Genomic DNA, 23,951 nt, shown 5'->3' on the forward strand with positions numbered 1-23,951 from the left:
GATGGATTAAACAAAACAATTTTGAAAACGCAAATAAACCGGGGAAGTGGTTAGCAAGATTAGTGAGGAAAAAGAAGTATAGCCAGCAGATCACCAAAATTAAAGCACAAGATAGGGTTATCCTGTCAGACGAACAAATTAGAGAAGAGTTCAAAATTTTCTATGAGAAATTATACACGAAAGATTCAATAGATGTAGGGAATATAACGGAATATCTAGGGAACCAAAAACTAGACAAAATCACAGACGAACAAAGATTACAATTGAATAGAGACATTACAGAGATGGAAATAATTGAGGTTATTAAGAAATTGGATAACAATAAAGCTCCAGGGCCGGATGGCTTTATATCAGAATTTTACAAGTTACAACAAGAAGAAGTGATTCAATCGTTGAAAGAAATAATGAATCAAGCCCTCCACAATAAGATTATCCCTGACTCTTGGAAGGAAGCAACAATTATAATGATCCCAAAAGAGGGATCAGATCAAATGGAGGTGAAAAATTTCAGACCCATTTCTTTATTGAACAATGACTATAAAATCTTTGCGAAAATTATGGCTAACAGATTAAAAGACTTTTTAGAAGGATGGATAGGAGAAGAACAAACTGGTTTTCTTCCCTGTAGGAATATAAAGGACAATGTTAGGGTCATTACCGATTCAATTGAATATTACGAACAAAATAGCCAGAAAGAGGTGGGCCTTCTCTCATTGGACGCGGAGAAGGCCTTTGACAATCTTAATTGGGATTTTTTTAAATTGGTAATTCGGGAATTAGATATGGGATACTATTTTCAAAATGGAATTGAAAGCATTTATAATGATCAATGGGCTAAAATTCAAATTAATGGGCAAGATACAGGGAGAATTACAATTAGCAAGGGTACTAGACAGGGTTGCCCCCTGTCACCCTTGATTTTTATCATGGCTTTGGAGATTTTGCTAAAAGCAATTAAAAAAGATGACAAACTTCGAGGGATTAGGATCGACAGACAGAATTATAAATATCGAGCCTTCGCGGACGACCTGATATGCATTGTAGATAGTCCTAAACAAAATATTAAAAATTGGCTTAGGAAAATTGAGGATTTTGGGGCAGTGGCGGGATTTAGAATAAACAAAAACAAAACGGTGATTCTCACGAAAAACATATCAAAAGAAAATCAAGATGCGTTAAGAACCATTTCAGGTCTTGAAACGCCGTCAAAGATCAAATATCTGGGGATTTGGCTCTCTGCAAAGAATAATCAATTATTGCATTTAAATTATATAACAAAATGGAAGGAAATCAAGCAAGACTTAGGGAAATGGGAAAATCTGAAACTCTCGCTGATGGGTAGAATAGCGATTATAAAAATGAATATCCTCCCCAAATTAATATATCTGTTCCAAAACATTCCGATTATTAGGAAGGCAACAATTTTTAAGGGCTGGCAAAAGGAGATTACAAAATTTATATGGGGGAAAAAGAGGCCGAGGGTAAAATATTCGACTATGATATTATCCAAATCGCAAGGGGGTTTTGGCCTTCCAGATTTAAAATTATACCATGAAGCCTGTGCGCTTCACTGGGTAAAAGATTGGATCAAATTAGAGAAAATTAAAATCTTGACTCTGGAAGGACATGACCTGAGAAGGGGCTGGCACAGTTATCTATGGTATGACAAAATAAAAGTTGAAAAAAATTTTGGGAATCATTTTATAAGATCTACACTATTTAGAACCTGGGATAAATACAAAAACCGCTTCCACATAAAAACACCCCTTTGGCTTTCCCCAGTAGAAGCACATCACAGAAGGCTTTTGGGATGGACCAATTGGCCCACCTACAAAGAAATCTTAAGTATTATACCAAATGCTAAAGATAACCCCCAACTGAAAGATTTAACAGAGATTCAATCTTTATACAAAAATGTCTCGTGGTACCAATTTCTGCAAATTAAAGAGGCATTTAAAGCAGACAGAACGACAGGTTTTGACATAGACCCGAACTTCTGGGATAAGTTTCTTCAAATAGACAAGAAGAATATTTCAATACTATATAAGAAATTATTAACGTGGGCCACTGAAACAGAAGAAATAACCAGCTCAATGATCCAGTGGGCTCAAAACATAGGCAGACCAATATATCAGCACGAATGGGAATCGATTTGGAGAAGGAAAATGAAATTTACATACTCAACTGATATGAAAGAGAACTGGTTAAAAGTTATTCACAAGTGGTATTTGATCCCAAAAAAGTTAGGCTTTATGTATAGAAACGTCAGCAATAAGTGTTGGAGATGTAAAGATCAAGCAGGCTCCTACCACCACATGTGGTGGAGCTGTAGAAAAATACAAAAATTCTGGGCGAACATTTTAGAGGAATGTAATAAAATTTTAAAAACTAGCTTTGAATTTAAGGCAGAGCTTTTCCTGTTAGGGCTTTATGACCCACAGACTAAAATCAATAATAATACAGACAAATTGTTTACCTTTTTTATTACGGCAGCCAGAATGGTGCTAGCAAAAGATTGGAAATCCGATAAAGCCCCTTCTAAAGAATCTTGGATAGACAAAGTGTTGGACATAAAGGATATGGACTACTTAACTCTTTTGATCAGAAGAAGCAATGGGAAGATAACGAAGGCAACAGACTGGTCCTGCTTTGAGGATTACTTGAAGTTAAGAAAATGAATATGATGTGGTATAAGAAGAATAATGATTGAAGTCAGCTGGAAGTCAACGCCCCCCCCCCCTCTGCACCCCAATGTACTCTTCCCTTCACGCCCCCGCCTACCCTTCCCTCAAAGTTCACTACCCATACCCCTTTACCCTCTACCCCATTCCATTCCACTCTCCTCCCCCCATCCTGTCTGTCTTGTCACACCTGGAAATTATTTGCAATAAAAAATATTATTTAAAAAAAATCTTCCTCATTGTAATTTATCAAAATGTGTTTCTTTAAAAAAAGTTATTTTCCCATTCTTCCTAGTGTCCTAGTGTGGACAGTCTTTGAATATCTCTATTTTTCAGTCATATTATCAGTTTCCTTGATCTAGATGTTAATGTCAACACTCTGTAATTTGGGTAATTTGGATAATTCACAAATTACAGAGGGGTTGCAGTTCAAAACATATGAAAGGTTGCAAGATTTCCACCCTTGCTTGTAATATTTCACTCTTTTGTTATACTGGCTACTATATATATACTAGCTGTGCCTGGCCACGCGTTGCTGTGGCAAAGTGGTGGTGGTATTGGTTAAAAATTGTTGTGGAATTTTTATTTGACATTATTTGTATTTTTAAAATAATCTTATTGTAACTTATCTTTTTTATTTATTATATTTTATTATTTTCTTGTATTATTTTTAGTTATTTTCTGTTATTGTAGTATTTTATTGTATTAATTTTTAGTGTTTTTAATTATTTTTTAGTGTTTTTTATTATTTCTATTGTATTATTTGTATTATTTATTTTTTATTGTTTTATTATTATTTGTGTTTTTATTATTTTATTTGTTTTTTGTATTTATTTTAGTATTTTTGTTTCTCTTTGTATTGAGTTGCTCTGAGTTCTGTGGTCTGCGTGGTCATGTTCCAAATGTATTCTCCCCTGATGTTTTGCCTGCATTTATGGCAGGCATCCTCAGAGGTTGTGAAATGTGTTGTAACGAAAGGAAGTGGGGTTTATATATCTGTGGAATGACCAGGGTGGAAGAAAGAACTGTTGTCTGCTTTAGGCAAGTGTGAATGTTGGAATTGGCACTGAATAGCCTTGTAGCTTCAAAGCCTGGATGGTTCCTGCCTGCCTGGAATGAACAAAATGTGGCTCCCAGTATTTAAAAAATCTGTGAAATCAGGACAGTTAACTAAATAACAGCACTGAGCAATCAGGGAATTCCAGACATGATGTACTGAGGGCCAGCTAACATCTCCCAACAAAGGATTCCTCTCCGAAGCAGGAAGTAGGCAGGCCTTGAAGGTGCAAGGGCATTCAATGGCAATCAAGGTGGGGAAGTGAAACATTCACTGTCGCCTGAGACAGGTAAGAGTTGTCCCACCCTGGATATCATTGGTGAGATAAAAATAAACATCCCACTTGTCTGTTTTCAAGCAGATCTCCTAATCTCTGAGGATGCCTGGCATAGACATGGATGGCCGTTTGGCAGCAGATAGGGTCGTGAGGGAATGTGATGTTTAATAGGCTTTTCCTGAATCCCTTCTTATTATCCAACATATTCAGTTATCCAATGTTATGCCAGGGTGATTATGTTGGATAAGTGAGACTCTACTGTATATATTATATTATCTACTTAGAACTGGATTATATGAGGCTCCTTCTACACAGCTGAATAAAATGCACACTGAAGTGGATTATATGGCAGTGTGGACTCAAGATAATCCAGTTCAAAGCAGATAATATAAGATTATAAATGGGTTATATAGCTGTGTGGAAGGGGCTTGAGTCTACAATGCCATATAATCCAGTTCAAATAAGGTAATCTATATTTTATAGGCAGTGTGGAAGAGAGAGTGAGGCCTGAGTAGGTTGCTAGGAGTGGCGGAGCCAAGTGGCGGAGCTTAGTCTTCTAACTGGCAGCAATTGGCTGAAGACAATTATTCCTCTCCCTCTAATTAGGACTTTATTTTTCTTTTCTTTTTGTTGTTGGAACGTAGGGGCAAGGATGGTGGATTGTGCTGCCAAATTTCTAGGTTCTGGGGCTTGTACTTTTGTTGTTTAGTGGCAGGGGAGGACACCATTTGTCTTTTATATATATAGATATACTGGGTCCAGGTTTTTCAGGTATTTCACTCTTTTGTTATACTGGCAACTATATATATATATATATATATATATATATATATATATATATATATATATATATATACACACACACACACACACACACACACACACACACTGGGTCCAGGTTACCTAAAGGATCACCTTCTTTGGTATAATCCACTCCACACACTTCGGTCTTCTGGGGGACGTCTGCTCCAACCAGCCAGAACTCGCCTTGCAAACACAAACCAGAAATAAATTATTATTATTATTATTATTATTATTATTATTATTATTACTACAGAAAAACATATAACTCATAAGAATTAATCTATATATATAAAAGAGTGATGGCATCAGGACAGCGGACAAAACAACAAAACTACAGGCCCCCCAACCTTGAAATTTGACAACACAACCCACCATCCAGGGCTCTAGGTTGATACAACAAAAAGAAAAGAAAAATAAAGTCCTAATTACAGGGAGAGGAATAATAGTTTTTATCCAATTGCTGCCAGTTAAAAGGCTACGCTCTGCCCACTTGGTCTCCTAGCAACCCACTCAGCCCAGGGGACAGGCACAGTTAGGCCTCACTTAGGCCTCTTCCACAGATTATCAGATTTTAACTGGATTATATGGCAATGTAGACTCAAGGCCCTTCCACACAACTATATAACCCATTTAGAAACTTATATTATCTGCTTTGAACGGGATTATCTTGACTCCACACTGCCATATAATCCACTTCAGTGTGCATACTAAACATAAAGACAACCATACAACAGACATTCAATACCACCACTACCTCAACAATTTCTCACCAACACCACCAGACAACGCCACAGCAACGCGTGGCCGGGCACAGCTAGTACTATATAATACATGGCTAGATGTGAGAAATGTATAGATATTCCTCAGTTTTGGCCACAACCAACAAAAGTCCAAACCTGTTCTTCCAATATGTAGGTGCTGTGATCTTAAAACTCTGTTCACGCATAGATTATATTCCCAAATGGATGACACAATCTTGAGGGAAAGGACCAGAGGCTTAGCCAAAGGCTACAATGTCCCAAGCTGTAAAACAAGCCAGAGATCATAAGGTTAAAGCTATGAAGTGATCATTTGAAATAAGGAATTTGTTCAAGGTTCAGAAATTTTGAAAGGCCCATCTACCATGTTAGTCTTTCACAAACCACATTATTTCTTGTTTTTCTTGTCTACCATCTTCACTTTTTTTTGTCTTATATCCAAGGAGGCTGGATGGCCATCTGTCGGGGGTGCTTTAAATGCGATTTCCTGCTTCTTGGCAGGGGGTTGGACTGGATGGCCCATGAGGTCTCTTCCAACTCTACTATTCTATGATTCTATGAATTCCAAAGACATTTAGTTCCCATAGTGGAAAATAGAAGCATAGCCATTCCCCCAATGATAACAAATATAATAAAAAATCAATCACAAAAAGGCAAAATTCTCTCCCTTGTGAATGTGTCTTCAAGTTGTCTGTTGATTTATGAACTTCATAAAGTGTTCTTAGGCATTTATTAGGACTTTACATTCTGTTGCTTGAGGTAGGTCACATTACAGGTAATCCAATGGTTGGGCTGGCTATATTTATGACTGTAAAGATGTCATGATCATTGTGTTTTATTCATGATTGCTATGTTTAGGTTGACTGTTTAAGGTTATATATTTCAGCTATTCTTATACAGAAGCTGGGAGCCTCTAAGGCATGGCCAGGAAAAGGGGCGTGGCTTCACCTTGCTGGTGGAAGCCTTAGAATTCAAAATTTAGCAGTTGGAATTTGGCAGTTGGAGTTTGTCGGTTGAGCAGAGCAGTTGGTTCTGTTCAGTGTGAAAGGAGTGTGATCGAAAAAAAGAGATTGTGGGAGGAAGTTGAGCAGCTAGAGAGTTTTAGCGGAGAAGGGCTAAAATTAAAGTTGCTGAGCCTTTAGTAGGAATAACTAAAGAGCTGAGGCTATATCCCTAAGTCAAGGAGGGCTAGGGTTAACCAGTTAAACTCCCCAGTCCAAGTTTGATCGGGTACAGATCAACTAAGTTCAAGAAGGACAATATTCCTAACTGAAAGAAACAAGTAATATAAAGCTGATACCATACTAAGCTCAGTGAAACTATTGAGAAATCTTGCAACACTTACTGTACAGAAGTAACATCGTTCACCTCAAGATATAACATTCTTGCAACCATCAAGCTTTGTGCTATAAATAAACAAGGTACTGTTTCTTCAAATGTTGCTTATTATTTGAGCAAAGCATCTTTCAAAGGTGGTGGCAGCGACAACATAGAAAAGTGGAATACATAGAGGTAGAAGGTGAATCCTTCGCAATTTGGTGGCAGCGGTGGGATCCAAAAAGATTCCATCCCTGTCATCACACTTCTTTACATTTGGTGGCAGCGGTGGGATCCAAAAAGATTCCATCCCTGTCATTACACTTCTTTACAATGACTTTTATCTCTCTCGGCATCTCAAAACTGAAATGGACAGAAGTTTATAGACAGAAGCATTGAATCCCACATGAAACAAAAAGAGGATCTCTTATGGCATCTCTTTTTTCAAATTGGGAGCTACATTCCTCCAGAACAGAGCAGTCGGGCACATAGCCATTGCCATCAAAGAAAAAAGTGGACAGGATCAGTCCACTCATATCGATTGTTGTTGTGTGGGGATTTCAATCCTATTCTTCAGAATCATATGTAATATCAAGCCACTATACCACAGTGTCTCTCCATTTTTATACCTATCATTTCCTTAACCTCCCACAATTTCCACATACCCATACTTTCTCCTATTCAGTTTCACAGTCATTTCACCTCCTCCTAGCATAATAGAATCACAGCTTTGAAGATACCTCAAGGGCTTGTGTTGTTCATGCAGGAAAAACACAATTAAAACACTCCCAACAAATGGCTATCTAGCTTTTGTTTCAAAACTTCTAGAGAAGGATACCGCACCATATTCCACGGCAGCATCTGCCACTGTCAAATAGCTCTAACTGTCAGGAAGTTCTTCCTAATGTTTACGTGGAATCTCTTTTCCTGTCACTTGAATCCATTACTCAATGTCCTAGTCTCTAGAGCAGCAGAGAACAAGTTTGCCACCTTTTTAATACCTCCCTAAGACATCTTTTAGAGTGACTCCATGCTAACCTCCACAGAAGTCATTCATTTCAATAGGGTTGATTTTTGCCACTGTTTCCTGTTCCCATGGTATGTTCAGGAACATATCCTCTGAAGGTATGGAAAATGTACCATATTGTTTTTCTCTTAGGGGAACGATTCCTTCACTATTTGATATAGTGGGCTAGCAGATTTTTTTTCTTCCAAATACTATATGAGATTACATTTTTAAAAATGTAAACATGTCAGTCACATATTTAAATTTTAAAAAGTATTTTTTTAAAAATGTAAACACACACACAAACACACATATATAGGTTTGAATCCAGCATAGAAATCAATAGGTAGGAAACTAGCTGAATAAAAGCAAACCCTACATCCCTTACCACTTTGCCTTCAATATCCGTTCCAGAGAACCCACTGTAGAGGTCCAGAGATATGTTTGCACTTTGTGCTCTTGCCCCGAAGCACTTTATAACCATACTATTGCACTTTAGTCTAAATGGCCCCTCCATGCAACCCCCCTCCACCAAATTGGTGGTCCATCTTATTTTATTGTTACTCATTTTATGTTTTAAATGAGCTTTTATGGATTGATGTATTGTTCTGCATAATGTCGTTTTATTGTGTTTTTACTCTTTGTAATGTTTTAATTGTTGTACTTAATGTTCTAATGTTTTGATGTTGATGTTTTATGCTGGTTTGTATGTTTATACTATTTTACCTGTTTTATATTGGTTTAAATTATGCAGTATTTTATTATATGTTGAAACTGGGCTTGTCCCCATGTGAGCCGCCCCGAGCCCCCTCTGGATAAAAAAAAAAAGTTGTTGTTGTTGTTGTTGTTTTCGGGCCTTTGTCCCGTGTTAGCTACCCTGAGTCCCAGCTGGGAGATGGTGGCGGGATATAAAGTTATGTACTTACTTACTTATGATAGTTGCAGGTAGTGCCAGGGTGAATATAAATACATTTTTTCTCTGTCACAGAAAAAGGATATTAGGAATTTGGGTTTTGTCTGCTTTTGTTAGTTTGGATCAATTATAGGAGGGGAAAATTGTTGGTTTTGAGTTTGGTGGTTCAATTGGTTGTTTTGCATATGAAACCAATATATAGTAACACACTAGCTAAATAAGCATGTGTGTAATTTCCACATATTCAACCATTCTACTCTAGCTGGAACTAGCAACTAAGTTTAGGCCCATATGTTTAAACTGCTGGCATTATACACTCTAATTATTATATCTGAGACATCAGATATCTGGCCCGGGCTGTGGCGCAGGCTGAAGAGCAAGCCAGTTGCAACCATCTGCAATGAATCACTCTGACCAGGAGGTCATGAGTTCGAGGCCCGCTCGGAGCCTATGTTTGTCTTGTCTTTGTTCTATGTTAAAAGGCATTGAATGTTTGCCTATATGTGTAATGTGATCCACCCTGAGTCCCCTTCGGGGTGAGAAGGGCGGAATATAAATGCTGTAAATAAATAAAATAAACCCACCACATCACATTTTCAGTCCCCCTCACCCATTTACACCGTAGATTTACAAGGAGTCACAGCTGCCATCTGATGACTTTTGGTCGTCGCTCCCCCGCCCAGTCACAGAACTACAGAGCAGTCATGAAATTGGGCAGATCAGTAATCACAGGGAGAAATCGTGAATTCAGCCAAAATAGCACTAAGGACCTGTTATTTTGGCTCAAAACAACAAGTGATGGGTTCAGTGACAGAATCTGTTATGTTTCGGAGCTTGTCATGGTGAAAAGAGGTGTTCTGATGGGCGGTCCTTAGCAGCGAGCTGTCATCCTTCTTTACAGAAGTGCATAATAACTTCTTCCCTTCACAAATTTCTTTTAAAAATTATTGATGACAGATGTAGTATAATAGAGGAATTGTAGAATAGAGAACAGGCAGTTTTCCTTTGCTGGCTTGTTCCAATTATAGTATTGTACCTAGCAGAGAGCTGTCATCCCTGTTTATAGTAATGCATGATTACTCCTTCCTATGGAAAGAAGTGGTTTAAAACAGCATCCCTGTCTCAAGAGTCCAATGGGTTTTGATGAAGAACTATTGCATCCCATGGAAAGCAATGGTTTAAAACTGTCAGAGTAATTTGCAGTGCAGCAGTAGTTGGATGGAATCAGTGGAACGCAGAACAAAGAGACATCAGAGACGATGGTAAAACTATATACAAAGTTTTACTGACTTCAGTAATAATCAAGACAAACAGACTTGCAAACAATGGACGAACACAGGACTCTCACTCTCAGCAGACAGCACGCAACTGATGCAATCAGCAATGCACACATACTTGTGTCTGGATACTTCCCAGCTCCAGCCACACATCAAGGTCATCCCAGCTTCTTAGTAATTAACTCTTTACAGACTACAGTACACTCTGGATGATGCAGCATACAATACGGGCAAGACACAAATTTCATTTAAACACTACCAATACACAAATCCCACATTAACAAAAACAACATCCTTGTCTCAAGGGTCCAAAGGGTGTAGATGCAGAACTATTGCATCCCATGGAAAGGGATTCTGGTAGATTTGCAAGAAATAAAAAAGCCGGGGGCAGAGACTTATTGCCTATTTCTGGTGAGGAAGATAATGGGTGCCTATGGGGAAGCACTAAAAGTCTCATGAGAAGAGAATGAATGAAAATGACTGAGGGAGGACTGGAAGGTATGATCAGCTCCTGATTCCACATTTTACTTAACAATGCCACTGAATACTACTGTCTGATAAGGTCCTATGTCACACACAGTGAAAACCATAGTGTCTGCCTATATGTAGTCTCTTTGTAACTACTACGCACAAGTTGGAATAGTGGCTTTTTGTACTAAAAACAGTGTTGGGGAGTAATAGTAAAAAAAAAACCAACCTTACTTCCCTCAAGCTCTAATTTTCCCTTTTAATCTTGCAGTTATGAAAAACAGGTTGATTTACATCTCAATTAGGAAAATAGCATTGTTTAGTGGGACATAATGTTGTGGGATGTAAACTAACATGGATACTCTTTGCACTGTGGAGTGGTTCTCAATCACCTGAGTGTTGTGTTAATTATTTTGCAACCAATCTGCATTACTTCGGCTGCAGGTAAAGAGCATTCATCACAGCCTAATTAATTATTTACTGATGTATGATTGATTGATAGCCCCATGGTGCCAATTTGCTGCAACCTTGATGCAGTCCTGAAAAATTAAAAGAACTCTGTTTCTAGCGTTCAAGAAGATTTCAAATAACTTGAATTTCTGTTCCTCAAGGAAAAAAAGCCACACGCCGTGAATAGCCTCTTTTAACCTGCCTTCTTTGGAAACTTTTCTTGGAAACTCTTGCTAGCTGCTTAGGAAAACTGCATGACTGTCATCAGCTGAGATCTTGCCCTCTCTTTCAGGTGAAAGTTTATCCCCCTTGACCTGCATGGCCTGCAGTTCTAGGAACCTTCTTTTTAACCACGTAGGGGAGAGGCAACATCCATAAACATCAAGCATATGCAAGGTGGAATGCTGCAGAAATCCACCCTGCTAAAGCTTAACCAAACAGTCCCCCAGCCGACTACTTTTGCACCACAGGCAGCTGCTTTCCTTCAGCTTTTCCTGATAGGGAATGAAAACCAAGCGCTGCCAAAGAGGTTTGGGCTCCAGGCCTAACTTGGCTGCTGTCTCTCTCTCTTCCACTGCTACTTGGCTTCCTGTCCCATTGCTCCCTTTCCTGCCCTGTTTAAAATTGGCTCCAAATTTCACACAGAGTGATGACACCAGTCTGGCTTGCACTATTCCTGATACCTCTTCAAGCTGTGTGATTCTAAAATCGGGAACAGAAGCCCTCAAAGGAGAGCCGGGGACAAAATGTCTTCAAGTGACTTCAAACACTTTCCGTAAACAATGGAAGGAAGTGATTACTTATATGGGACTTGCTGGCAGTTCTCTAATGTGGATGTATTTCAGAAAAACTGAAAATTTCCTGTTCCATAGAGCTAGAGTGGCTGTAGGTGCAGGCAAATTGTCAAAGTCTCCTGCATTTCCTAGGGAAGATGTGGTGTTTGTGAAGTCTCTGGATGGAGATTAGTTGTTTAGGGCAGGATTTTAGTGATTAGAGGAGTAGTTAATTCAAATGAGGAGTCAGGGAGCCAGCTTTGGATTGATCCTTCCAGCTTTGTATTCTGATTTACAGGAGCTTTGGTTTTTGCTCTCTGTTTATACCTTTTCTGGCTCCTCCATGCTGTCTCAGCTTTTCCTTTAATTGACATTTTTTTGTGAAATAATACACCTCAAAATCACTACACAGGAATTCACAACCTGTGTGAACTGATTGATTAATTAAATAAAATGGGGCAGGAACATTTTAATGTTTTCTATATTTTTCAAGTGATGTTTTTCTTTACAGAAAATGGTTTCTGCTTGAAACAACTCACAATAACACAGAATTCAAGAAGAAAATGAACATATGATGAGAATTTTGAGTGTAGTTTTCCATTCTGCCTGGTTACCATTCATAAACCAGAATATGTAAACTCAAAGAAAATGTTTTACAGAAAAAATATGTATCATCAGATTGATTTTATGATAATGAAATGGGGAAGCATAATTAAAAGTGGAGCCTCCGGTGGCCTAGGGGATAAAAGCCTTGTGACTTGAAGGTTGGGTTGCTGACCTGAGGGCTGCCAGGTTCGAATCCCACCCGGGGAGAGCGCGGATGAGCTCCCTCTATCAGCTCCAGCTCCGTGCGGGGACATGAGAGAAGCCTCCCACAAGGATGGTAAAACATCAAAACATCCGGGTGTCCCCTGGGCAACGTCCTTGCAGACGGCCAATTCTCTCACTCCAGAAGCAACTCGGGTTGCTCCTGACATGAAAAAAACAAACAAATTAGAAGTATTTTAATTATGGTGAACTGACACAGTATCAGGACTGTCATTTTTTGCAGCAGTCCCTATTACATGATGTTGTGCAATATGCATTGCTGGTCCACCACTTTCTTGTGATAATGCTGTCTGGGTAAAGCCCACGAATAGCCCCTGATTATGCCATACTTTGAGACATATATTATGAGGTGCGTCCAAACAGCATCCACCACCTTATCTTTTTTTTAAAAGTTTTATTTCCCATTATTTCACAATGAATAAATAAGAACGACACAAAGGCGAGGAAGTGGCATATCACCCACACTACTTCTTGGCAGTTTCCTGCTTCTTGGCAGGGGGTTGAACTGAATGGCCCATAAGGTCTCTTCCAACACTATGATTCTATGATTCTAAGTGCAGCTTCATACAATCAAGGCATTGCAATCATGAAACATCAGCTGCTGTGTGATGCTGCCCATCATCATGATGGTAGGTTGCTCCATCCTGTGTTGCAGGACCAGCATGGGATAGTGGCAAGCATATGGTAATGTCCAAAGTCTCCTTGATCAAGTCACTCCACTAGCTAAAAATATAGAAAAAAAATTAATTTTTTGAGCAAAAGCCACTTTCTGCCCTTTTTTAAAATTTTCATTAAGGCATCTTTTCCTGTCTGTATTCTTGTGATCCCATCACACATGAATAAGTAAGTGTCCTAGGACGCTTCTGCCCCAGTTTATTCATGGAGCCCTACACTACCCATCAAACAATGTAGGCTACTTTCTGGTGGGGCTCCATGGGTGAACTAGGATGGCAGTGTGGTAGGACAGTGCCAACAACATGGTAGCCTCTCCATGTTCCATTAGGAACAATGGGCTACTGTAGGATTAAGCTGCATGGCCATACATCCCCACATATGATGGGGAAGTGTCAACTGCTTGCTGGGGTTCTGAGATTGCCCCACTGCTACCCCGATTTGCCACGGAGGCTGGCAAATTGCAATGCTAGACCTTATCCATGTAGTGAGGTTCCAACAGTATGCAATAGCAGATGGTTGAGGGCTATACCCACTTAATGTAAAAACGCACACATTCTTGGAATACACCTGCCCACTTTACTCACAGCCCCACAGTGTGAAATGGACGAAAGCATTCCATGGGGGCTGTGTGTGTGATTGCACTGGATTGGGGCTAGGGCTTCTTTCTGTGGTTACATAGCCCCCACATAGATTGGATGTTCTAGATATAATTCCATTTCAGAAGACAGTGATCCTGTTCATCTTGATAATTCTTAAATTATATGTATAATGCAGGAAGGCCATTGCTCCTTTTCCAATATAAAAGATATTCACAGTGATCTATAACAATGAACAGTTATTTGCTAGAATGTGGCTAGAACAGTTATTTGCTAGAATTTCTTGTCCTCATAGTATTTTGATCACCCCTCACACTAAGAGTTTTTTCATAGACAACTGCTTCCTCAAAATCGCTCTTCCAGTCTTTTCCATTTGGGATCCATGGCTGAGACCTTTTTTTCAATAGACTTGGTCTTTCTGTTGATAATTTTTATTTTATTAATACAAAGTTGCTTCTAAGGCTTTGCCAAGGCAGCTGGATGCAGTATGTTTTCCATTCCAGCGTCCAACCCAAAACCTGTAAAGATTTGTTCTTCCACATGCTGGGTTACACTGTGTTCATATTAGCTCATTTTAAACAGAATTGCAAGGCATGACTGGCCCTACCATCCTGACATACTGTTTAAATCTAGAACTGGCTTTTAAAAATTCCCAGTCAGTCAAATGTCATAGCTATGGGCTTTATACATTGTGAACTACTGGAGAATTGATCCTGTACTGCACAGCCTCAATCTGTGGTCACACGATAGTTACTCTGGTACCCTAAGCTGAGTCTGGGAGAGGAGTGCCTCCCAATTACATCCAGTGTGTATCAATGGGTCTTGACAATAATAATAATATTAATAACAATATCACTCTGGGGAAGACCCAAACATTTTAAAAGTTGGTGGGCTAAAAAGGGTCAAAATGCCCTCCATTTGTGGGTGATTTTCACCCATCTAGCCCAAAAATTGGGGGGGGGGGGAGGAATGGGTCTTAGAAGCCCTCTCATTGCAGCCAATGGTCCGAAATTTTTCATTTTTTGTAAGTCAGACGAAAATTCGTGTCGTATAGGAAGCCCATTTTCGTTAGTGGGACACGAATACGAAATGAGATGACATGAATGAAACTACACAAAACGAACAGCAATTCTATACGAATGCACACCACTAGTATTTACATATATGTGCATTATGAGAGATCTTGGGGATGGGACCCATTTTTTAAACATTGAATTCATTGATGTTTCATAGTCACCTTATACACATAACCTGAAGGTAATTTTGAACACAATACAGTTGATACTTCTGTGCATGACACAAAGTGTGTGTAAATGCAACCTTCAGAAAGTAAAGATGTCACTCTTTCAGCAATCCATGTGGAGAATTTCAGATTTTGGAGCACTGGGGGATTTTTGAATTTCAAAGATGGGATGCTCAAGCTGTATTTTATTTTCTCATGATATGACTTCACTCATACTGTTTTATGATTTTGGCGTCTTTATAAATTGGTGTGATTCAACAAACAGATAGAAAGGGGGAAAGGACTCTTCTCTATAACCACCACAGCAAAATAATCTATTGTATTTTATTGGGTTATGGTTAAGACAATATCTCAACAGCTTTCTCCAAAGAGATATGCATTGTGAACACACGAAACACTTTTTAAAAAACTAAGCATGGGTACAGATTTAGCCCACAGATATTTTTCTGTGACAGGGCAGGATATAAGAGTGACAGCAACTAAATCTGGCAGTGCAAATACTCATGTGGCTGCTGGCACACATTATAACAGTCTGGTATCATATCTTACCTAGAAGAGAACAAAGAATGTGTAGGCTTCGGGCTAGGTGTGTCTAGATTAAATATTTAAGACAAAAACATTAGGTACTGTCAAGTGAACAATTTAGGATATGCCTGTATTAGGTTGAATTCATTTTGTGAGTGAGCTGAACCTCAAAATGATAACTTGCTCACTGATGAGGAGTCCCAGTCTTGTTTGACTGTTATTATAAAAATGTGGCTGGTGACAACTGCCAGGCAAATACAACAGATGTGCAGATTTAACAGTTTCTTCATACAGATCTTGATTCTAAAGGCCAAATAGTGGCCTTTAGATGGGAACCAGAGAAGACATGCGGTTGTTCTAAACTCCTCTTAGCACTTGGGGTCTGTTTAGTATGATGACGTTGAGCAGAGCAAGTATCCTTTCTGTGGACCTGGTACAAGCTTGTATCATGGGTTCTCTCATTGCAAAAGTCTTTTTTTTTTAATACTAAAGTATCAATTACGATCTTTTTAGCTTTCATAATCCCCTTTGTTTACACTCTTGTATGTTCCCATCCCCTTAGTGGTATTTATAACCAGACTTGAGAGTGAAGCGCAAATGCAATCTGGAATTTAAAATGCCTTGGAGATACAGTTCCTGGGATCTACTGTCAGTTTTTCTATGCACTCTGGAGAGCAACAGCCAAACTCATTTGCTCACGTATATTGTGAAGCCTGTAAATCCTGTCAAAAACACTGACTGCCCGAGATCTCACTGTCCCAAATGGATGATCTTGTACATCCCTCAAGCTGCAGTCACACCCACTCAGTTTCTCTGCCCCATTAGAAATGCAAGCAAGAATGTTTGCCACTTAGCACTGCAGGACTTAGAAGCAAGTACACTTACTCAAGATTTAAAATGGTAGTGCTCCCTTGTATTTTTCATGTTTGCAGGTATTACTTTTCACACATATATTAAGGAACACCATATAATAGATGGAAGTCGATTTTAATATGTGTGTGTTTTGGTCATGTAACTATGTAAAGTTGTCTGTTAGATTAGATAAGTACCTTATATGATATAAGGGTACTGGAAGTACCAAGGGTACAAATCCAGATTATCTGCTTTGAAATTGATTATATGGCAGGGTAGGCTCATATATTCATATATTCATATATTCCCTTGGTACTTCCAGTACCCTTATATCTCCTGTCTTGTTTCTTCGTCTGTTCTCCATCCTTTATTCTGAGACAATTCTATTGCCCTTCTTACTCATCTAATAATTCTTTATATTATAACTTTACATTTTTCAATTCTTAAATAATTTTTTATCAATTCCCAATCTGTTTGTTTTTTTGGTTTGCCCTGAGTGTTTGATAATAAGTATGTTAATTTATCCATGTTCATAATTTCCAAGATTTTATTAAACCAGGAATTTATATTTGGTGTATTTTTCGTCCTCCATTCTTTTGCGTAAGTTATTCTCGCCGCCGTCGTTAAATAATTAAATAAAATTTCTTTGTTCCTATCTTCTAAATCCAGAATTCCTAAGAGGAAGAACTTGGGGTCTAGGCTAATCTTAATTGACAAAATCTTTTGTATTATTTGATGTATTTCTTTCCAAAACTCTTTGGCTCTCTCACAGGTCCACCAGCAATGGTAATAGGTGCCTTCATGCTCCCCGCATTTCCAACATTTGTTGGAGGTTTTTTTTTTTGTAAATATTGGAAAGTTTTTGGGGGGTTAAGTACCATCTATGGAAAGTTTTAATTCAGTTTTCTTTAAGATCTGATGAGTATGTATACTTTAATCTTTGATTATTTGCTTTCATAATCTGGATTATATGACAGTGTAGAAGGGACCTAAGAATCACTGAAAGTCCCTCTACTACATAGCTGTTACCAGAGCCCACTCCAGTTTTCAGATTGGCAACTCAATTTGCTGCAAATCTGGAAACTTTCTTTCGCCTATTTTTTGAAACCAACATCCATTTTTGAATATTGTTTTGTCCATTGTAATATTACTTCTGATGAATTTGTGAGGTGGTACAAGAAAAGAATATAAGATGAGCCAAAGCTGATTGGATAATGTGCAAATTTTATGCCAGCATTCAGTTTATGTTCTGACCAAGCAGTTGCCTATAGGATGGCAACAAACAGGGAATGAGTATAAGGACCTCATCACATTGAGGTCAGTAAACTAAGCAATAGTGGGGGGATTCACCATGGATTGTGGAGCCCCCAGATGGCGTAGTGGACTAAGTGACTTGAAGGTTGGGTTGCTGACCTGAAAGCTGCCAGGTTCGAATCCCACCTGGGGAGCGTGTGGATGAGCTCCCTCTATCAGCTCCAGCTCCATGCGGGGACATGAGACAAGCCTCCCACAAGGATGGTAAAAACATCAAAACATCCGGGCGTCCCCTGGGCAACGTCCTTGCAGACGGCCAATTCTCTCACTCCAGAAGCAACTCCGGTTGCTCCTGACACGAAAAACAAAACAAAACCATGGATTGTGGCAAATCTAGTGTGGGGAACCTGTTGGTCATGAACCTTATCACCGCTTAATTCATCCCATGGGGGCGGGGGGTGTTGTCACCCATCTTACCCACATTCTTTTCTATGGAACATGGGAAGCCTTCCCTGTTGCCAGTGCTGCCTCTTACAACAGTTTGACCTCACTTCAGTAACAGAGCCCCACTGGAAGTAGATTGACTCTTTGAGATGGGATCCAGTGGACTCCGTGTCTGAAGTGAGGTCAAACTGGTATAGGATAGGCAATTTCCCCCATGTGATGAGGTTGCAAGAGCATCATCATCATCATCATCATCATCATCATCATCATCATCTAATTACTTATTAATCACCCTCCATCCAAGATGCTCTAGGCGATTTACAAGATAAAATAGTAAAGGATAAAAATACATACATACAAATATTGATAAAATTAACATAGATTAAAAGCTCTAGTAAAGAGCCAGGTCTTGAGTGCTAGGGTAAAAGAGCAGGACTGAATCCTTCCACTTCTGTCCCCTAACAAGTTTGGTGGCCATATCCCACCACTGGGAACCACCAGCAGCCATATTGAGCCAGAAACTTTAAAGAAAATGAAGCCCACCAAAGTGACCAGAAGTCCATTTCTAGTTTAGGAAAAATGTGTACATGGGGGGGGGGGGGAGAGATTTAAAGGGTTAAAAGGAGAATCACTAGCCATGGAGAGGAGGCAACTCTTCTTTTGTGTTTCTGGGGAAAACCACATAATTCTTATCTCTAATCCTAGAGAGCAAGTATATCTGTTGATAGCTATAACTGTGGATAGTTTCCATGCCCTATGAATGTTACCAAGTCCTAAAGTGATGGTCATGATAACATCTTGTTGCAGCAAATTTCATAGTTTGATTGTGTGCTGGTGGTATTTTCTTTTCTCTGTTATGGCAGAAACAGATAAACAAGGCTGCATGCATAAGATAAATAAGGAAAGGAAACCTGCACAAATTACCACAGGCATCATCTGTTAGTTTCCATGCCATAATGGGCTTGCAGGCCTGGATGAGCCTCAAAAGCTAGGCATTCTTTCATATTCCTTCAACCACTTAGTACTCAGGCCCTTCCTCTTGCATCTGATCTGTAATTCAAATCCTGCCAGTGGCAAAAGTTGTCTAGTTTTGTTTTCTTTTTATCTTCTCAGTTCTAATCCTGCTGCAGGCAGTGTTTTCAGTACAATAAATGACATAAACAGGCATCAACATTGTCAAGATAAATAATTGTGAAGAACCCTTGGAAGGAAGGTATAACATTTGTATCATGTTGCTTGTTGGCAGGTTCCCTGACAAACTGGGATCAAGATAAGTGGAATGATTTATAATGAACCAGTGATGGCTACTTAAGAAATTAACGTTTTTCTGCATAAGAAGAGTAGGCAACAGGAGAAAGGTATTATTATTTCTCCCTGGTGGCGAAATGTGTTAAAGCACTGAGCTGCTGAACTTGCAGACTGAAAGGTCGCAGGTTCAAATCCCGGGAGCAGAGGGAGCGCCCGCTGTTAGCTCCAGCTTCTGCCAACCTAGCAGTTTGAAAACATGCAAATGCGAGTAGATTAATAGGTACTGCTCTGGCGGGAAGGTAACAGCGCTCTATGCAGTCATGCCAGCCACATGACCTTGGAGGTGTCTACGGACAACGCCGGCTCTTCGGCTTAGAAATGGAGATGAGCACCAACCCCCAGTCAGACATAACTGGACGTAATGTCAGGGGAAACCTTTACCTTTACCTTTTTTAGACTTAGTATAGCAAAAGTAACACTTGACAATGATCATACTGATTCTTCTCATACTTGAACACTCTTCAGTTGAAATGGCAAAGTTTGCCTTTGAGATATTTCACATAAAAGCACATGTTTCATCATTGAGATATCTCCAAACTTTATTCAAAGATCCAATGTCTGTGAAAGGCAATATACCACACATTATTAGCAATGTCACAGTTAGACGTCTTAGTTATTTTAAAGTATACCCCTTTATTTAGTATGGCATTTCTCCTAGAGTGCTTACAAAATTTAAATATATATACATTTATATGAACAATATTTGCAACAACAACAACAAAGTCTTATCCACAGGCATTTTCTAACAGTGGACAATTCAACCCCATTGCTACTTGGGATTGAACTGTTGATAAATGTGAGAGATAGTAGTGGATCTCACTAGCAAAGTAATAAGATCAGTGGGGCAGAAGCTGAACATCAGCTATTCCTAAGCCACTCTCACTCCCAAGTCTAGCAGGAAAAAAGTTTTAGTCTGATTTGTCAAACATATAAAAGTAAAAGAGTGTCTTGTAAAACTATTGAGTTGAATGTCATTTGCTTCTTATAGATGTCCACTTACACTTACATCAAGCCAGGAGCGAGAAATGATTATATATGTACACTAATATCTGAAAGACCACCAGCTTCCAGCCTGAGCAAAGGCAGGATCCAAAACTTGCTTTTCATAAGTAGAATGGCTCCACTTGTATAAACACCTTATCACATTGAGGTCCTAAAGCTGGGTAACAGCTGGGTTATTTGTTGGGCAGTGGGCAAATCCGGCAGACAGTGTGGGAACCTGTTGCCCTGCACCACGCTTCTTTTATATCACCCCTTACCCCATCCCAAAGGGGGCAAGCATTGCCACCCGGCTTCCCCCTGCACTTTCAACCATTCTACCTTATGAGAACATGGAAAGCCTCCTGTGTCCTCAGGGCTCCATTGTAGGATGCTTTCAACATGGAGCCAAGGTGGAAGTAGCCCTGTGATGGGCTCTGTTCCAGCTGCGTGTTGAAAACCTCCTATGACAGAGTCCAGATCTCGTGTGATGACGTCATTAGGCACTTTTGCCTAGTTTTTTTAAGGAAAATTTCTATTGAAGATTTTCAAGTATACTCAAATTCTACACATATATAAAAAAAAAGAAAATGAAAAATGAGGGGGAACAACTAAAAGGATTAGTTACATAATCATATTACGTATTACATAATAAGTAGTATTTATTTTTCTCACTTTTAATGCTAGCAACAACTTACAAGCTGTCCTGTTTTGTCTTTCAAGAACAGCCTTAAGACACTGTGGTAAGCAAATGAAAACTGCTTTACTTCAGCAAAACATAAAGTACAGCACACTCAGTGGAATAATGCAAAAGGAAGCAAGGCAAATGCAGTCCTTAGTCTCTGATACAGTCCCAAATCAAATAGCAGTCTTACTTCAGACAAAGAAACAGCAATAAATCCAGATGCAGACTCGGAGCAGGCACATGGGGAGCGACGGTATTAGAGTCAGTTTGTTACTAGCAAGAGCTGGCTGCACCTGCTTCTGCTTTAAAGCTCTGAGTCCCCTCACAGCTGCTAGGGCAGTTCTTAATTACTCAGCTGCATTTCTGGCAGCTATTCTAGCTGAACAACATCTCTGCTCTGTTTCCTTTTGTCTCTCAAATGGGTACTTGCAAAGTCTCCTTCTCAGATTCCAACTCACCCTGAGATTCATGAACACTTTCCTGCTCCCCTTCCTCTTCTGAAGAAGAGGAATCCCTAACACTAGCATTACTTATTAAAACTGTAAATCTCTCATTTATTTTTGTTGCACCATTACATCTATTCTATCTTACAATTTCTCATTGTTCTAAAATTTCCTTCATGTGTAGAACAAGACTGCTCCAGATGAAAAAACAAAACAAACCAAAAACCCCCCCAAAAAACAAACAAACCCCACACACTATATAGGCACTATTGGAACAAAAAGGTCACAACTGTATTGGTTACATCTTTAAATGGAGTTGGCCCAACACATGGGTCTCAGATTGAGGCATCCACCAAGCCACCTGTTGATTGATGAAACCACTAATCCATGGCATGACAAGGGAACTGGTCAGGTGGGCATTCCACCCACATTGTCTCCCCCCCACGCACACACCAGGGAGTACTGTCCCTAAAGCCTGTCCAGGCCTTCCTCTTGTACAAGGTCTTCTAGAAGAAACTGAAGCAAGCACATCTGAGCAAGCTAGCTACAGAGGGTTTAAACATACCCACATCTCTAGAGAACAGGAAAGAGCAGGCAGGGTGTTGCAGGTCTCGGGGATTAGCTGAGAATCAAGCATTTATCAAGCACCAACTGAGATCTTAAAATAAAAAGGCCTCAGTGTTGTAAATATTTGTGGCAGACAACACTGTTATCCAACTCAAGTTCAACACTCATTTGTTCTTGATCTGACTCTGTTGTTTTACTGGCTTGACTTCAAGGACTTGGACTTTGGATTTCGGCATTGGCTCACACATTTCTGTTTGTAGTTTGTACTTCATGCTTTTGATTTCAGTCCTGATCTTGTTATTTGGACTTGCTTTCTAAGGCCTCCTCAATTTGTCTTTTCTGATATTAGACACTTGACTTTGACTGGCTCATTCCTGTTGTTAAAACTAAGCTCCTGATAATGTGGACGAGTTTATGACAACACTGCAGAAGCACCTTTGGAGGCTAATTCTTTCATTAAATTTATTTGCTTTTTGTGTAAATTTCTTATACATTGATTCCATATTAATATTTTCACTTTTACTTTCTCTTCCTTCTTTCCTTCCCTCCCTCCCGTTTCTCCCTCTCCTGATACACATGTCACTTAGCAGCAGCCAAGCCCTTCCACAGTGACATCATAAAGGGCCACTTCATTTAGCAACAACCAATCGTTCTCTTAGCCACAGCCAATAATAATAATAATAATAATAATAATAATAATAATAATAATAATAATAATAAAACTTTATTTATACCCCGCCACCATCTCCCCAACGGGGACTCGGGGCGGCTAACATGGGGCCACGCCCAGAGCAATACAATATAATAACATATAAAAACAACATATCATAACACAATTAAAAGCAATACAATAGATGATAATAGACATTACATCAAGAAATCAAAAAACAAAATCAAAAAAACAACAACAGTTAAACAAGGGCAGGCCGCATGGACACAAGGATAAAACTCAGAGTGAGAGGGACAGAGGGGGTACTCCATTGTGGACAGGGACACAAGAAAGTAGGGCAGTCTAGAAAATAAATGCTGAGGGGGGAGTAACACAGAAATATATAGCAAAATTACTCACCGAAAGCACAGCGGAAGAGCCATGTTTTCAAATCAATCCACTTTGATCCATTTCCCCTCTCAGATATGGGTCCCAAAGGGGCAGTTCTTTTAATTAATAACAGTTAAGTGTCAGGACCCAGTTTTCCAGGACCTGGATTATGGCACCAGAAACCAGGGTTGCTGACATTCCAGACTGATAAGGCACCTGCATCGCCTAACCCTGAGAGGAAACGGCTGCTGGACTTGGCGGGGGGATTTCGCGGGGTTTTCATCTGGTGGGAATTGTGTATTTGAATGAGGGGGAGGGTATATAAGAGAATGCTGACCGATGCCTGGCACTCTTGGCTTTTTACATGTCAATGTTTCCTGTAGTAAAAGTTTCCAGTGATCACAGAGCAAGTCTCATGTCTTCATTTAGGAGCGGCTATAGTGAGCTGACAGTTAAGTATTTTAAATTGGATAATGAAAGGTATGTGTACCAAATTTTGTCCATATCCTTCAAGCCATACAGGAGCTTTTGTGGTACAAATGGACAAGCCGACCAGCCAAACAGCATACAGTACATACTTTGACTTTTCTATAGAGATATTGACTTAAATCTACTTCACAGTTATGAAGAAATGAGAATAATGGCTGCTTTTGGATGTAATCCAACACTATAAAGTCTTCATCTTTTTAGATATGTGTGTACAAATCCTACATCAACTGCATTTGATCCATTG

The 23,951-nt window shown here is 39.4% G+C and overlaps 1 long non-coding RNA gene across 3 annotated transcripts in view; it reads right to left on the reverse strand.

Moving 5' to 3' along the window:
• The window catches only part of LOC103280927 (uncharacterized), an 86,970-nt gene that overhangs the window by 43,647 nt on the left and 19,372 nt on the right, over positions 1 to 23,951 (reverse strand). For all 3 annotated transcript variants that reach the window (XR_010004506.1, XR_010004505.1, XR_010004504.1), the window contains 2 exons: positions 5,716 to 5,842; positions 4,919 to 5,002 (listed from right to left, as the gene is read on the reverse strand). This is a non-coding gene — a long non-coding RNA (uncharacterized LOC103280927). The remainder of the gene's footprint in view (positions 1 to 4,918; positions 5,003 to 5,715; positions 5,843 to 23,951) is intronic.

This window comes from Anolis carolinensis, chromosome 3 (genome assembly GCF_035594765.1).
Source record: "Anolis carolinensis isolate JA03-04 chromosome 3, rAnoCar3.1.pri, whole genome shotgun sequence".
NCBI lineage: Eukaryota > Metazoa > Chordata > Lepidosauria > Squamata > Dactyloidae > Anolis > Anolis carolinensis.